Source organism: Phaethon aethereus (genome assembly GCF_964289735.1).
Source record: "Phaethon aethereus genome assembly, chromosome: 20".
In the NCBI taxonomy this organism is placed as follows: Eukaryota; Metazoa; Chordata; class Aves; order Phaethontiformes; family Phaethontidae; genus Phaethon; species Phaethon aethereus.
This window is the reverse complement of record NC_138596.1, coordinates 9708086-9722860: the sequence shown is the minus strand read 5'-3', so window position 1 is coordinate 9722860 and position 14775 is coordinate 9708086.

The following is a 14775-nucleotide window of genomic DNA, read 5'->3' as shown; positions in this document are numbered from 1 at the left end:
TTTGTTCATGCTTTATAATTCTACAGATTTGCTTTAAGCATCAATGTCAGTATTGTAAGTGTTCGTTATTACTGGAAAGTATTCAGATGGTGAGGCAAGATACTGACACCACATCCTTTCATGTACATGGATCCCTGTGGTCTCTAGAGAAGTTCTCTTGAAGAAACAGACTCAGACTGCTAATCTAATAAATGTCACTGCAGTCTGTGCTCAGATATCCCCAGCATTTCAGCTTTTTAAGTCTAACCAAACAAGGAATTCCTGAGCTGCAGACTGGAGTCACAAAGTTCCCATTCCAAGCTGTTCCAAACCAACGTTTTGGCCTGATTAGAGGTTTCAGTACTAGGAATGCAGAGCTTGTCCAAGAGGGGAGCCACAGCTATTCACAGTGCACAAGCGATAAGAGCCCTAATTGCAGTCTCAGGGTTCACGGGCAGCCACCGTGCCAAGTAAATTGCTCCGCTGAAGAGAGTGGAGAGAACAGTAATGTGAAACCTCAGCAGTGGAAGGGCAACTTTCGGTGAAGATTTGATAAGATGGGAAACTGCGACAGTAACCAGGAAAGCCCAGGGCTCGTCCCAGCCTGCTGCGTTGATGGAGGAGCCAAGTGGAGCAGGAATGCACGTGCTGTGACAAGCACAGCTCTCGGCTGCGTGCAGGCGATGCTGCTGAAGTCCCTCGGGTCAGACTGGCATCTATTTTGGCACTGTTTTTTCTCAGCAAGCTGTTGAAGCTGACGAGAGCCAGGAGAGTGACAGATTGCCAGTGTGTTATGCTGCACATCTTGGAGTGTTAGACCACAAATCTGCTCAGAGATGAAGTGAAACCTATTGTTGGGCCAAATCCCAGTTCTGCAGTGTGTGAAACTCCCAAATCAGGGAGCCAAGTGTGAGCTGAGGCAGATAGGAACAAATCCATTTGGATTTGTCTTTTAGATCTGTATGAGCAAACTGAGCCAGTCATGTACTCTGCTGAGTACATGACTCCTGCTGACTCCACAGCCCCGTCACATGGAACTAAGGCAGAATAGGCCTCATGTTTTCACTCATACGGCATTTATGATGCATCAGCCCTCAAACACTGAATTTCCCTTACAGAGGTACTCAGGCTACCACCTACTAGTTTTAGCAAATTAGACTACGGGTTATCACATACCCAGCGGAGGTTTTACAAAAGCCATTTTAGGGTTTTTCTGCAAAGGATATTGCAAAGTTTCTTGCAGTAAGAATCTGCCAAAAGAGATGCCGCTAACCCATTGCATGGGATTATCCCGCAGAGAGCAAATTGTCCAGATGCGAGTCTCTGCTTTTCCCAACCAGCAGTTTCCGCTGCCATTACACTTGCGCGCACAATGGTGAAGCGGGACGAGAAGTGCCCAGCTCTGTCACGCTGTGGCACTCTGAGCTTCAGCGTGGGTTTCTGGTGTTTCTGCAACGCAAAGGCAAGTGGGTATGGTAGTCGCTCAGCCCTGCACAAGGCTGTTGGGAGCCTGGAGGTTTGTTTGACATGGTTCCGGCTGCAGGCTCACCTCCCAGAAGCTTCAGTTTCCCCTGTTGTGCACTGTCATTTTTTAGGAAATATTTAAACCAATAACCCACAAGGCCTAGCAAAATTCAGGAAGTGCATATGTATGTGAACCAAAACCAGAAATTCCGCCTAAGTGTCTCCGTTTTGAAACAGCTGCATCTCATGCAGCTATACTCCTGCACCCACCAGATACACTCCAGGGGTCTTATACAATAACTCACGGCTCTGGCCGACACGCTCCTTTCTTTCTCTTGCTGGTTTGCTCTGTGTGTCTTGCTTTGTGAGGGTGTTGTGAGTTCCCTCACTTTTGGGAAATAGGTCCTGCTAAAAGGAAACGGTACTTGTTTGGGTGTTGTTTTTTTTTACAGTGCCTGACTAAGCAATTTACATTGTAAACCACTTTTCACAGCAATTCTCAGTTAGCAAACAATCAAAGCACAAATTTAGACTTTGATTGCAAGCTGGATGTGGCATGAATTTTATAGTAAGCATATGGTGGGAAGAGGCAGTTGATTAAAAAAAAGTGTCTTGCTCTGAAGTCTGACAGCCAAGGGCTCAATCCTACACCCACTGAAATCTGTGACAAAAGCTGAAACTAAAGGGGACAAAGATAAAGACACTTTATAAATTGGGATTTGATTTGAACCTGCAAAGAGCATAGGATTGACCACTATATATTGAAGTAATTCTTGAGGGTACTTATAATCTCTCCAATCAGCAGCAAAATAAGAATGAGATAAATGGGCTGCCCCATTAATGATGCCATGTCACAATTCCTGAGATAAGACACAAATTTATTCCTCCACAGGTAATGTTGTAAAATAGCAATAGTCATGTAAAACACTCAGAGATACAGAGAGAGGAGTCTGACCCTAGCTGCAGAATTTTTGCTTAAGATCACTGATAGGTTTTTTTTTTTTTTTAATCCTATCAGCTCATATTGTTTCCCATGTTGTTAGGAGCAAGCAGATACTTTTCCCATGGTCTGTGTCACACACTCAGTTACTGAGCTGTACTGAGTGCTAGAGTACAGTGCTACAGCTCAAACGCAGGTGGGAGGCTACCGTGAAGCTGTCCCAAGCCTAGGGAGGGATTTGCTGCAATGAAGAGATACACTTCCTTTGCAGCTATTACAGACAGAAACACAAGGAAATATTAAGCTTGTATTTTCCTATTAATGTTGGAAAAGAACAAGAGTAATGCATGTCAGGGAAGAACGAGACCTTTAGAATATCTGAATGTTACACTGCATGCAAATGATGTCTGGAAAAGGGCAAGTGTTCTCTTTATGCACTAAAATACATAGATATCATCCAGTTATTGGGGGGAAGTGTGTTAAGATAGGAAATAGCTATCCATGGCCCTTTTGCGTTTTTTTCCTGCCAATAGGAGACTATGTGAATGGAATCTGAAGTGAAGAAGGGGGGGCTGCCTGCACTGTGCCGCTGAAGGTGGGAGAGCGCAGGATTGCCATGGAAACCCGCGGTGGGAAATGGGGCTCTCCAGCTGCATGGGAGGATTTATAGCGCCGGGCTGGGATTAGGCGATTTAAATCAACGATCTACAGGTAAAATGGCACATTTCCTTGCACATTGTCTCTGTGCACTGCAAAATGAAAAAGGAAGGGTAGGTGGGTGGGAAGAATTACAGGAGTGCAAAGTTATGAGGTGTCTTAAAGCCTGACCTAAAACCTGCAGAAGCTGATTCAAAGATTCTTGTGGGTTTTGGTGGGGGCTGGACCAGGCATGCAATGGGCGGGCATGTGTTCCCTGTGCACCAAAACAGAGCAGTAGGCACAAGGATGCACCATACCTGTGCCAAATAGACTCAGAGAGAGGAGAAGCAGTCTATCCCCTGCTTGCACAACCCTGCAGTGGTAGCCCTGCAGCTCAGGAATGCTGCCTGGTTTGTGCTTTTGGTTTGGAAAAGGGGAATAGTCCATCTGGTAAAGGCCCCCAAAACAGCTTGTTACACCCATAAGTGAGACGAATGTGCTATAAGCCATAAACAGTGTTCTGTAACAAGGGATCAGACAGGTGGGGAATGATTTACTGTTTTCAGATTCTCCCATTTATTGACATTCAAGCACAGTGATATATAGAGTGGTACGAGACAGCAACATTATTTTTGCAGTGCTTCCTTCACGACCATACATTCCCAAGGCCTGAGTGACAGTGCCAGATAACCTTCTCCCGGATCAGACACCACACACCTATCTGACCCTGCTGCCAGCTAAGGGCATGGTTAAACCTAACTTACATGGAACCACCATGGGGCCAGTGCGGTCATTAGCTCCTGCAGGACTGCACGCGCTTAAGTAACTTGCCTTGTTGTCGTACCTAGTAACAAAGCTGAAAATCACCTGATTTACTGTGTGTCCTGGGCTTAGTGTGACTGGATTCAAATATGAAGTTTAGTACACACCTGGGTATATTTGTGATGTTAAATAGAAGAAGGAAATTTCATTTTTTGAGCTGGAGAATACAGCATCCTTGGCAGTAAAGACTCAAAGCTCTGTACACTCTGTAAGCATGCTTTACTGTGCTCCACAACTTTTTCTTCAAATGTTACTTTGTTCTGCTTCAATCTTTCAACAAAGCATCAAACAGCTACCAAGAATGGCAAGATTTCAGCCTCTTCCTTCAAGAAGAGTTTTATGTTTGAAATCCAAATAGTCCAATCAAAATTTGGGAATTAGGTCCTCCTGTCCTTACTCTGCTGCTGCCTGTTTCTTTGCCATCACGTCCTGCCCACACAGCACATGCTGCCAGTCAGAGCTTCCACTTCCCTTTTGCATATTTTCTTCTCTGTAGTGCTTTCCTTGGACCTTCAGTGGCTTTTAAGATCCTTCCTTCCACCTTTAAGTTCTTTATCTCCACTCAGCAATTTGCAAGCCATTAATCTCAGGCCTGCATCATTTGCAAATCACATAGTGAGAAGCTTATCTACTTACCTAGGTAGAAACTCTTGGGCAGGATAGTACATTGTGGTGTGTACAGATGCACCATGACAGGTCATCTCTGATGCACAACATCTGTCTTGTATCAGAGCTGATCTGCTCAGTCCCAATTGAGACACCAGTACCGGTGACTACAAGAGGTTATGAGAGCAGAAGAGCTTTATATATCCAATTACTAAGAACACTACCTGGGGCCATTGGCCCTCTTGCTCATAAATTCACCCGATTTCCTCCTGATTATATTTGTTTTACCACTAAGTGCCAATCCAGAATATTGTCAATGGAGAGGCAGCAGGGTAAGCTAACACAACAGACTGTCTTTTGCCTTGTTATGCTCTGTCAAGTCAGGTTGCCCTCAGATTTGCCAGAGTTTCATTGCTGCTATCCCCTGGGATGCTAGACAGCACAGTCATTTAAGCCAAGATCATTTATGACTGTGACTGGAATTTGTTTGTCTGAGGGGTTTTTTTTTTCTGTCTCTTCGGATAATAATGTAAACCAGCAAAAATATTGCCTTATTATTGACAAAACCGATCTATGTGGAGCTAAGTTCAAATAGATACTAGCTGCACACCCACCTCCAATGGCAAATAAACATAGCATAGATTTGAAGGCTAAATTCTCTGCTGATGTAAAGCGATACAGCCCTGTGCCAGTAAATAGAGCTATCCCAGTTTATGTAAATAGAGAAGCTGACGCTGGGGAATTTCTGTTTGCTTGCAGCAAAATTGGTGGTTGTGTTACTTCACTGAGAGAAAGAACAGATCCTGGACACCTGGAAATGATGGTTATTTAGGGGCTGAGACACTGTGAGCAAGGAGTGCCACCACTATGCAAGAAAACCTGGACTTCATTAATTGTGCTGTCTGGTAGAAAGGTAGTAACTTTGTAGAGACCTAAATACATGTGAGTGAAATGTGTTGTCCTGTGTGTAGCCCCGACTGGAAGGGTTCCCAGATACCCCTTTTAGGTTTCTCTGACAACATCATTTAGCAGCTCTCGAGTGACAGTCAAAAGCAGCAGCCAGGAGGTAGACACACTGTTCAGAGGGGCCAAGCCTTCACTCCCTTTGCTTTTCCAAGGAAAAGTGAAGGGATGGGACTGTAAACTTAGACTAACACTGTGCTTTGCCATTCCCAAAACTTTCATTCAGAACCAGGACTCTGTTCTTTTCCAAAAGGCCAATGCAGCCTTCAGGCTGCAATCAACAAAGGACACAAATACTTGATCTCAACAGACAACTTGATCAAATGTTAATATTCATTTAATCCCTTTGGTCATACAGGCTGTTAATAACATAGTGTGATCAATACTGCAGTACATGTTACACTAACAAGACAACTCTCATGTCGACTGTAATGTTGAGATTTGCCAGCCCAGGAAAAATATCAAATAACAGTAGATAAAACTGGTCAATAGGTAAAACAAGAAAAGTGATTTTACAGATAACAGAGCAGATTGTCTAATTAGAGTTCTGACCTAACAGAGTAAATAAACACTCTCACTCAGCGAATGCTGCATCAGACCCAGAACTTGTGTTTGAACTGCAGCAAATTTAAACACCATTCTTCCAGATACCAGCTAGTAGAGGGTACACTCTATTCCTAAGAAGTTAGTTGCCCCACTGTTTAATTACCTACATTTAAACATCACATCTTATTTCCAGCCTGAATTTGCCTAGCTGCAAGTTTTGGATGTGACACTTTCTACTAGACTATTCCCAGAAGTCTTCTTTTCCATAAAGTTAACTGTCACCTAAGATTAAGTCACACCTTAAAATTCACTTAAGCAAGCTAAATCAATTGACGTGCTAATTTGGCATCACTCCTGTAGCTGATATTTACATTCTTCGCTACAGCGTTGCTTTGCGGTCTTACACTTGGTTTGTTAGCCTCTGGTGCCCCGATAGCCTTTTCACAGCCCCTTCATTTCAGCATGTGCATTTTCATCTTGTTCTCATCATCAGAATGGTAAATGCAGTGATGTTTGGCTGTGCTGGAATGCACGCTCCAAAGTGTCCTACGCTACCCAACAAACCGATCCCACCTCTCTCATTAATTGTTCCTGTTGTTCTAAATTTGATTTTCTACACAAACTTTGCCAGTAATGGCAGATCACTGATAAAAACGTTGAATAACATTGTACCAAGAATAAATCCTTTTCGACACACTAGAAATTCCTCAATCAGATAATTACTTTTAGATGCATGTTACCAAATTTTCCATCCATTTAATATAAGCTGCACTGATTTTGTTGAGTACTATTTTTAAAAGAATGTCATGCAAGCTTAAGTCAACTGTTTTGCAGAAGTCTAAGTCTATTATGTCAGCAGAATTACCCTTATTAACTGAATTTATAGTCTCCTCAAAAGAAAGATTGCTTCTTTGAAGAGCAGTTTTCTGGAGAAATGGATTGACATTCCACAGCCCTTTTGACTGTGTCCCATATTAGCATGGGACTAACAAGGCTAAAGTTACTTAAGTCATTCCAGTTACTTTTCTGAGTTATTTCATTTCACTATTAGTCTCTTTTCAAGCCTTTGAAACTTTCCTTCTGTTCTGTTATTTGCTCAAAAATCTTCGGTAATGGTGCAGAGAGTGTGCTCTGTGCCAGTTATCAGTCCCAAAATGAGAATTATTACTTCTAGAAAATGCTGCTTAACGTTGCTATAATATTGTCCTAAAATTCTATTAGAATGATAAGAACAGACTTATCCTCAAGTAGAAGAAATGTAGAAAAAAATTTTTATAGCCTGCCATAAACACTTAGCAGAGATGAGCTGTAAGCGGTGGTATTTTTGCATTGGCTCTCACTGCTGATTACGAAATGGATGGGTTTCGGCCTGAGCCCGTGTGGTTAGACTGCAGCTTTGGTTATAACCAGAATGTGCTTCCTGTCACCAAGAGCTGGTTTGAGGACTGCGAGAGGCGACACAGTCTGGTGCTACTGCAGGAGCCTCTGTGACCTTGCAGTTTGGCTGGTGGCAGAGTCACTTCACCCACTCCTTCTGCTCCTTCTTCTGTCTCTGATTCTCTGAATTGTTGGTTAGTTAAATAGAAGTAAACCCTGCCAGTTACAGGGCGAGTGTTTGGAAAGCACTTGCAGAAGCTTGACTAAACAATGCAATTCAAGTGTAAATATTGGCAATCTGTTTTAAAAACAAACCCAAACATGCTTGCTTGTAATTGATGTCATTACCAACAGTTACAATTTAAAAAGGAAATAAAGCCCCCTTCAAAGGTCAAAATGTGTATTTCCCCCCTGGGCTTTCAAGTATAACAAGAGATTACTTCTTATTTCAATTAATGCAAACAGGAGGCTTTCCCAGACTTCTAGCAGGAGAAATTTTTTTTTTGTCTGTTGGCTACTGGAAACTTTAGTTGGTTAAACAAACCCATTGCCATCATTGTAAATATGAGCTGATCATGACTAGGAGCTCTGGGGTATATGCCTGAGCAATAAGGCTTTGATAAAGTGCCTCCAAGAAAAGCTCCCTGTTACTGCTGTTCAAGTCTTCCAAGCCCATAAAAAAGCCAGCATATTTCTGATGAACCACAAGAGGGACTCCCATCACCCTCTTGGGGTTTTGGTTGAAGTCCTAAGAAGACCTCTTGGAGTGGGCACCTTGCAGGCTGTTAAATTCTCCTGCAGGAACAGTGAGAGCACGTGCCCCCAAGCAGTGAGACGTGATGGGAATTTACCAAGAGATGAAAAGGAAGCAGAAAACCATGCGTTGTTCAAGCATGTCCAGCTTGCTGCAAACATCACTGAGATGCCTGGGGGCACATGTGAGAGGCAATTAATAATGCCAAGGCAGTTCATATCTCCCTGCAGTGGTTATCAAATATTATCCATTCTGGAAATTGCGGTCCACTCCAGCTTTCCCTCTAGTCATTGGTCAGACTGGGTCTTAGGTAATTTATGGTCATGGCAAAGGAGAAATGCAGACCATGTCAGCAGCCAGTTTTGATTCCAGGCAAGGAGGAAGATGAGTGCGTCTGCAGAGACCCTGAGCACCCTGCACTGGGGTGAGAGCAGCACCAGGGCTGCAGTGCCATGGCAGGCTGGGCCAGCCTCCCCTGAGCAAGCTGCATCCAGAGAGCGCAATGCCAGGGCAGAGGAGGAGGTTGGCATGAACGAGAATGCTGTTACAACACGCATCAGTGCTTGAAACTTGCTGAGTTCAAAAGCCTTCCCGGACACTGTGTACGAACAGTCATTCTGCTCTCAGGTGCAGCATAAGATTTCAGCTGAAGAGAAGGTGCTGGCTTTTTGGATACAAGGCATACCTGACATTAGCACAGGAGAGTCCCCTCTGGCCCTGCCTAAAAAATCCCCATCTACCAAGCAGGCCAATGACAGGCCATAGGGTTTCATTTCATGAAACAAGCTATGAGGTTGACGGCAAAGGAATTTTAAGGGTCTCTTGCTATTTATTTAATGAAGCATTTTCAGTCAAGCTTGAAAGCTAAAGGAAGCGGATGCGTTCTGCCGCTTTGTTTGCCTCTTCCGAGGCTGAGCGGAGCATTAATGAAAAGGAAATTCAGGGACATCAGAGACACAGGATGTATAAATATGCACGAAGCTGGAAAGGCCAAATCCTCAACTGCTGCGTGCACCCAAACATAAAGGAATGTGACTTGTGAAAAGTTAAGGTCTTGATGTGTGTTTTCATGCTGTACCAAGAGATGAGAGGGGTGGGCATGTGGGACTGACTGACCCTGGGGTGGGGAAAGAAAGTGAAGAGCACACTTGCTGTGTTACTACCCCGGTTCTGGGAAGAGCTTTGCTTCTGGCTTTACTGCCCAACAGGCATCTCACCCACCACAACCACCGGCTAGCCTGTGCAGCATAGCTCTGAATGTGAGTGTGAGTCCCACAGAGGGTCTCTTTGCTCAGCAGTTGTGGCTGTTTGAGACATGCATGCACACAGCTAAATTATTCAGAGAGATTTGTTACTCAGAGCTTTTCCCGCATCTGTGCTCAAAGAGGTTTTAAAAGAGACAACCACAGTCAGTAAAGCACCTCTTCACTCTCAGATGATCCTCCTTGTTTCAGGTATGAATAATATTCCTGGCTGTGAGTCTCTATTACAGGTTATCTGCAGATTTTAATAACCTTTTGTTCTTCTACTTTGGAGAGGAGATAATAGTTCCTCACTGAGTCCCACCCTCTGAACAGAGGCGTTTTGTTGCCTTAGGACCAGATTCAGTGGAAAGAAGGATTGCAAAAGCCCTTGAAAACTGCAATTCCTTTCCAGGTCCTGAAAAAAAGCTGTGCAGCACAGCAGTTTTATTTAGACCTGTTAAATCTAGCAGATACATGCCGGGTTCTGTTCCCCAAAGAAAGGTGTTGAACCTTGTTCTTAATATATTGTTTTAAATAACAGGAATGGCTAAGCGCTCCTGCTGAAATCTGTCCCTGTCCCCCCACGAGTTTCCTGCACGGCTCCGGGCTGTTCTGAGGAGACTGCTGTTGCAACTCATGTAATTATGTTTTATGAAAATCCCAAAGCCAAAGCAAATGCTCCTAGTTCAGACGGGTTGTGTGTGGCCCCAATTTGCACACCAGCTTTCGCACCCTCCAGGGGCATTTTTTAACAAGGCTAACTTCTCTCTTACCCATCTCCACATGGGTTTCAGGCTTATTCAAACTACTTTGCTTGTATCTCAGTAATACATTTAAGATCTTCAGACATTAATTCTTATTCCTTCCCCAGGAGGAATAGGTAGAAGGTATTTTGTTACCTCCACTTTACAAACTAGCATATGGCAGCCCCAGCAGTGATGTTTCACAAGAAAGCAGTGCTGGCCAAGGCTACGCTGCCCATCGTCCCCTCCCTTCCAGTCCTGTGTTCTTTGTCTGGTGCCTGCGTCTGTGCAGATACTTGCCCAACAAACTGAGGAAGAAATGGATCTAGCTGAAATACTTGTGCATGCATGTGCGGAGCAGTTGCTGTGTTACTTCTCACTGGGATCAGTTCTCGGATTCAGTTCAATGTGTGGCTGCATGAACAGTTGTGCTGGACCAGTGCTCAGGAGCCACGGGGATGGCCTAGGAGAAACGCAGGAAGCTTTGCTGGGTTAGCTGTTTACTGACCTAAACAAAGTTTGAAAGGCTAAATAACCTGCCTGGTGGCATAGCCTTGCTCAGTGACAAAACTTGCTTGTTCATTATGTCACAGTCTTTTGACATTTGTGGATTTTTTTACTCTACAGTAAAAGTTAAAATCTAAATAACAACACAACACGTGCATATTAGAGTTTATCTGGAAAGAAAGAGCACATGCACCAGCCCAATTTATCCTGTCTCTACAGGTTTTTGTTGCATCAGTTTTCGCCTTTCGCATAGAACTGCTTTTGACAGCCATCGTTTGCTTGCTTGCTTATTCACCTCTACTCACTGCAAATGACTATTGTTGTTCTTAAAGGAATTCTGCTAATTATACATTTGCATCTATCCCCCCTCTCTACACTTCCTGCAACTCAAGTTAGCATTTAGAAGTATGCACACAAAAGGAAGTTACATTCACTGGGGGACTTTGATATTGAAAAGGTGCAAACTTCCTCAAAGATATGTTTATCTCCATCTACATTCACAGCTGTAAAGCCATCTGATATAAGCCAAGACAAAGTTTCCCTAGTTTCACTGTGTGATTCTTTTTAGGTTTGTTTAAACTAGTACTATTCTGTCTCCAGACTAAGATCATTGAGCTGCCTAAAACATGAAGGAAGTAAGGAAATTATTGCCATCCACACAGCATTCTGGTTTGTCTACTTTTCCCAACTGATAACAGATCATTTATAGCCTCTCCATCTTCTCCAGTCTGATTATGGCCAACTTTCAGCCTTGCTAATAGTTTCATGATCTTTTTGCAAGTGCTGCTGCTAAAAGCCTGCTTTCCTGTGGATTTATCTCTTGTGATTGGACTCTTAGTTAAGTGTGAACTCTAAAACAAGCCCCTTTCTGCTACCCGCCTACTAACATCTTCAGTCACATAACAACATTGGAGTTGTTATTGCCCTGTTCTCTTGGCTAGGGCAATAATAGGTCTTGTTATGCTAATATTTTTCAAGAACTTTGTAGGAACCCTCCATCCTCAAAACCATTTTCTGCCAAACTTGTTGAAAGAGAAGAGTTAAATGATTGCTAGTGGGGAAGAGGCAGAAATTGGATGCATCTGCCCATAGGCTAGGATCACCTGTGCCTTCTTTCATAGGAGGTCATACCAAAAAGGGTGCAAGAAGAAATATTCAGTTCTACATTCACAGAAACAGAGACCATAGGCTGCTTTTCCTTGCAGGCTACCTTTAAAGGAATTTAGAAAATGGCAGACTTTCTCCAGTATGTTGGACAATAGCAAGGTGCTTTCTTTGAAAAAAAAAGAGAGTGCAAGGTGACATGTTTAATTACAGCTGCTGCCAGTAGGAGTTGACAACTATAGTGCCAGTTCAGTAGTGATTTCAGCTGGGGTCTGTCACCTTCGGGAATCTGAATGCCAGTGCTCTTTTTGCACTTAAACCCCAGCAGAGGCCACTAGCAATCCATTTCATAAGCTGTAGGAAAGCTTCTATGCTACTTAAGAGAGCTCTTTGTGTTTTGGAGGGAGCATCTGGTTTCTTAGTGTGTCTGGATGATGAAGATATTGAGGCAATGGAGGAATGTGCCTATGTCCTAGCAATCCTTAAATGACTGGCAAAATTTGCTGGCTGAGTACTGTATCACAGTTCCGTATTACTGCCTTGCTGTCTTCCTTTCAGCTTTCTGTGCCTTGTTGCTTTTGTGGTTGTCTCTTCCCAAGAGGTGGGAAATGTGACAATAGTTAGAACACTTTCATATTGCATTGTGGTAGGTTTGGATATCAATTTTTAAAAGAAATGCTAAAAACTGCTCAAAAAGTTTAAGGATCCTGCAATCCTATTGCTCAGAGTTGTAATTCTGCCTGGTAAGTGAAGATGTAGAGACATTCAGTAGCTAGGAGGAACAAGATGATGTGCCTTAAGATTGCAGAAACAAAAAGCTGTTGGAAGTGTAGAGGTAGGTAATATCTGACTAACTAAAATGAACCGTGCATCTCCTGTGATGGATTCTAGCCCAGCTGTTTTGTATCCCACTCTCTTTTTCATGATCTATGCCTCCTTTTTGCTGCTCTTTGCAGCAGCCCTTTTCATGTTTAAAGATTACTACTCCTCTTCCTCTTGATCTTATCTGAACAAATCAATTTCTTTTACCTTTTTCTCATAGGTCACACTTGTCACATTCATCTGGAGTCTTTCTAATTGCTCCATGTCCTTCCCAACACATGACACAATGCGGACACAATTAATCAGATGAATTACTGGCATTTTTAAAGTATTTTGTTTCTTTCTCTCTGTACTCTTGTAATTTGGCCATTTCATTGCAGCTGAGCAATGGATCTGAGTTGTGGCTTAGGTCCAAGTACTTGCAGAGAGCTTCTTGGCATGAATATGTAGGGTTAACCAAGCCCAAGCCACAGCAAAGTAATTGAATTATTTCATCTAATGAATTCAAATCTATTGTGACCTGTTTGCCACTTCTACAAGACAAAAAAGAAGCTGAGTTTGTCAGATGATAAATTATCCATTGCAAATTCATGAATTTTAAAGCCAAAGGGGACAATTATGCTCATCTTAGCCTGACCTACTGCATAACCCGGGCCATGGAATCTGACCCAGCCGTTCCTGTGTCATTAACGTGTGGGTGACCAGTTTGCCCAGAGCTCTGTGGAATACCATATATCTGGCCAGAGCCCAGACTGGAAGCTGGCCTCCGCCCTCCTTTCTTTTGCTCCCCTTTCCGGCATTGTTTCTCTAAAGGGCAATTACTCTATCTGCCCATGGTCATTAAATGCTGACCCAGTGCTGTGGGCCTTGTGCAGCAAAGCACCCTCTGTCTCCTGTGGTTGAGGAAGGACTATAGCCAGCGGCAACAGCAGCCGGTTTTCATATTTTGCACTAAGATTCTTGACTTGAGGAGGGGTTGGGGGGGCACAAACAAACACACCCCCTGGAAATACCAAAATCTCTTAGGGCTGAAGAGTTGCTTGTGAACAGCTGCTCATGCCAGGATGTTTGCCGCTCTCAGTGAAACCACAAACCTGGGTAAAAACTGGCCGATGTGAGGCATGGTGTCCTGCCCTGGCCCAGGGGTTTGCCCACAGTCCCTCCAGTGGGGCTTCTGTAGCTGGTTGCTCAGGGGTGCAGAGGGGTTCCTTTTTTTGGGGGTGGTCTGGCACATACCCAGGACACCAGCATACCTCCCTGGGTGAGGAGACAGCTCTCGACAGGATGGTTTCAGCTTTCTCTGCTGTGGTTTATCCACAGAATTGAGACTATTCCTAAGCTAAGATGTGGATGCAGGTTTGTTTATGGGGTTTTGTTTTGAGTTTAAATGCCCAAGCAATTAGGTCTTGGGAATGAGGCATTTGTGGTTTGCTTGTTGGGGTGTTACTGATGATGTTTTTTCCTGAGCAGGATCTCTGCTTGCTTTTGTGCAGGATTCCAGGGTGAAACAGTCCAGTAAGTAAGGCATGGCTCTGGATTCCCTCTAACCACAGGGCTTTTGTGTCTGCTGAGCAAGCTGCTAGAACCCACTGAAAGCCACAATTTACACCTGTGCTTCTTTGGGGTGTCTGTAATGATAATGATGTTTAGTTTGGTGTTGCTGGGGAAGTGGTGTAAATCTACAGACGGCCTTCTGCTGAGTGACCAGCTCACTAACATTCAGAGGAGCACCTCAAGCCTTGGAAAGCTGAGGGGGCTGGATGCAGCGTTTGAAGATGACCTGCATCCATCTCTAGACATCTGGTTGACAATAAATAGTAAAGACCCCGAAGCTGAATAGGACACAGTTAACAGAAAGCAAGCTACTGCAGGCCGGAGGGAAACATCCCTTTTCCTGGTGATTTCCTCACTGCCAAAGATAGTAGCCAGACTTTGCTTTGAGGCTAAGTCTGCTTGTGCAGCCTTACTGGGGGGGCAGGGCCCTCTGTGGCATACCCCTCCCGACTCGGGTATGGCAGACACAGCTGCGCTAGCTCCTGCCCGCTGCTGCCCGTCCTAACGGCCTCCAGGTGTGAGGACAAAACGGCTGGGGCTAAGCAAAACCAGAGCCTTCTTATCTCGAGTTAAGTGGCTACATACGGCGTGGGTCCGAAATCAGGAATGCTGGGCTGCCCCCCTTTTGCGCTAGGCGCGGTGTGGGGTCTGCGCCTCGCCGTGCGTGCGGGGCTGCAGGGCAGCGCTCAAGGTACGCGTCGAGCCGCTGCA